Source organism: Pinus tabuliformis, chromosome 1_2 (genome assembly GCF_031772625.1).
Source record: "Pinus tabuliformis cultivar Carrire ecotype Pingquan chromosome 1_2, CPIR1, whole genome shotgun sequence".
NCBI lineage: Eukaryota > Viridiplantae > Streptophyta > Pinopsida > Pinales > Pinaceae > Pinus > Pinus tabuliformis.
Window position 1 is genome coordinate 634,466,103 of NC_142298.1, and position 4,081 is coordinate 634,470,183.

Sequence of the window (4,081 nt, forward strand, 5' to 3'; positions counted from 1 at the left end):
TAATTTTGATTGACCCTTTTGACTTCGACTGCTATGACAAGCAACCAGGTTGTCGAGATCTTGTCCTCCAACCACCTTTCTCCTCATGCCACTCGCAGCATGTCCCTAGCGACAACAATGAATGATGTATGCCTCAAATAGCTAATAGGCAAGAGTTCCTAAATTTGATCATTAGTTACTCCATATTCAAGTTACAAGAAAAAATTAGCATGTAGGCAAAATTTGGATTCTCCCTTTTCATCCTCTGTCCCTTCTCATGGTAGCAAAACCAATCCATGGTTCATTTATTTTCCCACCTGCCATGCTTATGATCTAGCATGCGTATTATGATAAAGATGACCATGATGCTTCCTTGTTTTATCTAATGATTAGTCATAGGGGTAAGAGGTATGATATTGATCTAATGATATGTTGGCTACATTGGCCATATGACTATACTTAGGTGATGTATTGTATGCCAACATAGGTTAGGGTAGGTAGTTACATTGCATTATTGTGTGTGCATCCTACTTACACATTATTCATGTTGTTGCTTTGCATTCTTGATTAGATTGCATTTAGCTGACCTTTTTCTTTTCAGCATGGATTTACTATATCATATAAATGCAGGGGCGACAATCAACGCCACGTACACATGCTAGCAAACAAGTTGATTTGAGTGTGCAAGTAACAGGCCTGCAAACCCAAGGATTTCAAGGGTTCTCATGAATTCCCCATTTGATCATATGGATCATGTGCTCTGTGGTGAGCAAATGTTCGTAAGTTGGAGCCAAATGTTACCCAACAAAAGTGGGTAACCCTATAGGAGAAAAAATTTCTTATGTCTTGGACAACCAACTAGCCAACAGCATTACATATTGATTAGTGATGATGATATTACCACATTCCTCTGCCATTTGCACAGGTCATACACCTCTCACCATCTAGCATTCCCCTTGAATAAAGGTGGGCTACCACTTGGCAAGTACTTTAACCATTTGCAATCAAGTGCTTTTGCTTAATATTTTGAGCATTTTAACATGGATAAAGGGGTGATCTAGATAATTGACCAATCTTGACTATAAGCTTGTTCTCTCACCTTACCAAGTAGGTTAGTCTTTAGCCCTAGTCCAGTGGGACCCCCTCTAAGGCCTTAGGGTTATGGAGGAGCACTACTTGGGAAACTTTGATTGAAGTAGTGTGTCCATAACCATTCCACACTTACCACTTTTCGCCCTTCCCTTGATACCGCATCCATCCTTTGAGTTAATTGACATTGGTTCATTGGGATTTGACACTCATACATCCACATCCTTAAGTAGGGATAGAAAACTTCACCAATGGAGATGACACAAGGCACCCAGAGCTGCCTTTTGGACACATGGAGATGTTTCGAGGCTTTGATTTGAGGACCCTTCCTCAAATTGTGGTTGATCACGATAGTTGGAGATAGACCTAGCCCTTGTATGCACTTCTGGAGCCTCGTTATTCCTAAAAGGGCGTGACACCATGCTTAGAGAGGCATTATGGCTCATGTGTGGGCAAATAGTGGCATATTTTATTTTGTTGAGCTATTGGGTTGGCTTGTAACCCATTTCTTTATTTCTACTAAAAAACAAACTTGTTATAGGTGTTAAAATTTGAAAGTTCTATGCATAAATTTAAATTATTTGCAAAAACTTAAAAGTTCTATGCAGAAAATTGAATGTACTTGCAAAAAATAGAATGGAACTTAATGTACTTTGCCGAAAATTGAATGTTCTTTGTAGAAAACCGAATGTATTTTGCAGAAAGTTGAATGTACTTTGCAGAAAATTGAATGTACTTTGTAGAAAACTGAAGGTACTATGTTGTTACAATTAATTAGAATGCAGATTTCTTCTTCACAACTTTTCACAACAGCAATTGTAGATAGAACATAAACTTAAGGATCGTATGAAGACAATCAAACACAAATATGAGACACTGAGAGTTAGGTCCAATGACCCGAGCAAAACCCACAAGGGAAAAACCCAAATGATTCTTCTTCTATTAAATTTCTTCAATTGTTCAACAGAGCACAGAGAGAGAGAGAGAATGAGAATGAATAAAGTCATCAATGTTTGATCAACTTGCAGCTGAAGTGATCTTGCTCTTTGCTGGAAAATCTCCTTTTTCTCTTGATTAGATATTGTCGTACACACTTGCTCCAGCTCTTCCCTTGTTCTTACTTTTCACTTGCTCTCACACTTCTCTTGCACGCACTCAACTCTAGCTCTCCTTCTTCACAATGAACATGTTACTCTCAACTCTCACTTGCTCTTGTTTAAATAGATGAGAAATGAGAATTACAAAATGAATTCATTCCTTGAGCCAATAATAGGAGAATTGAATTCCATGAAGGAGGAGTTACTTGAGGAGGAATGTAACTCATCCCAAGAATAGAGAGAGAGGTACACTTGTCTTGAGGAGTTACAATTCGAATTAGGGAGAGAGAAAGTATTTGGTGAGAGTTACAAATTGAATTGAATGAAGGAGTTACAAGTGCATTTAATGAGAAGTTACATTTTTGTCATACATTGAATTAGTGAGGGAGAGTTACATTCTCTTAAGTGGAGTTACTATTTTATTCCAAGAGAGGTTCAATTTTCCAAGTAAGAGATTCTCAATTTAATTTACTTATTTCATGAGAGAATTCGTTTTTATTAATCCATTAAAGGTGAATGAATTTAGACTATTTTATAAATAATAGTATCATAATAACACTAATAAGGATAAAAATATTAATCTTTGACTTGTATAATCATGATTGATATTTGAAAGTGGATTCCATATGTCGAGATCATCCTTGATCATTTAGACATGAATTTATATTTTTGGAAAGTTACTTCCAAATTGAGATGTGACTTACTATTTTTGGAAAGTCATATTATAATTGTTAGAAATGAAATTTTATTATAGGTGGTTCAAACGAAACTGAAAGATATGATTTCTTCTAGGAGAAATTCATCCTTGAGCTGTCAAATTTTAATACTCCCTCTCAGCTGGGGAGGAATTTATTTCGGAATCAAAGATCTTTGCTTCCTTTGATCTCTTTCATTCATCTCAGTTCAACAATGCTCGGTAATATCTATAACAATGAAGTCTCAATTTAAAAAAGAATCATCCACTTGACACAAATTTGTAAAGGAAAGAACTATCACGTCATATAAACAAGGACTATACTCAACCAATTTTCATCTCAAAAAAAAGGTGATAAAACACAAACATCACATAAACAAGACTCAAACAAGTCACACAAACAAGAACCAAATACAACCAAGTGTCAAGTGGTGGAACACCTGCATCCTAGACAAGTCTCACTACACCTATTGGCCAGATAGGTGGCTCTCCCCACGTCCCAAACTATGGGTCGGATGCACACTGAGGCCTACTCTTGTGGCACACACTACACAAGAGGTCCCTCATCCTCAAGAGCTTTCCGGCATCATTCCCTAATTTTGTGAGCTCTGACAAGGGAGAAAGGCAGCTCAGTGTTCTCGATCAGCTGTGACCACCTCTCAGAAGGGTCACATCCATAAGTCCAAGTTGTTCTCTAAAAACCAAGAACTTCCCTTTCAGTAAAGGCTTGGTAAGAATGCCAGTTATCTGATCATCAGTGGCGATGTGATAGAGCCTCACTACTTCTCTCTGCACCATATCCCGAATATAGTGATACTTGATCTCAATACGCTTGGACTTGTTATGAAACACAATATTTTTTGCAAGGCGAATCTCGCTCTTATTGTCACAATATATAACTGTTGTGTCTGGAACTTGCTCAAATAGTTCCCCAAAAAGCTTTATCAGCCAAACTGCTTCACAGCTAACCATGCTAGCAGCAATGTACTCAGCTTCAATTGTACTTAGTGCAAGAGACTTCTGCTTTCTACTCATCCAAGAGATCATGGCAGATCCCAAGCTAAAGCAGCACCCAGAAGTGCTCTTTCTATCAGCGGAGTTACATGCCCAATCAGCATCAATATATCCATGAAGTCTTACATTTTTAGCAGTATATTTCAATCCTAAATTTATAATTCCATGCAAGTATTTGAGTACATGATTTGCAGCAATCCAATGGGCA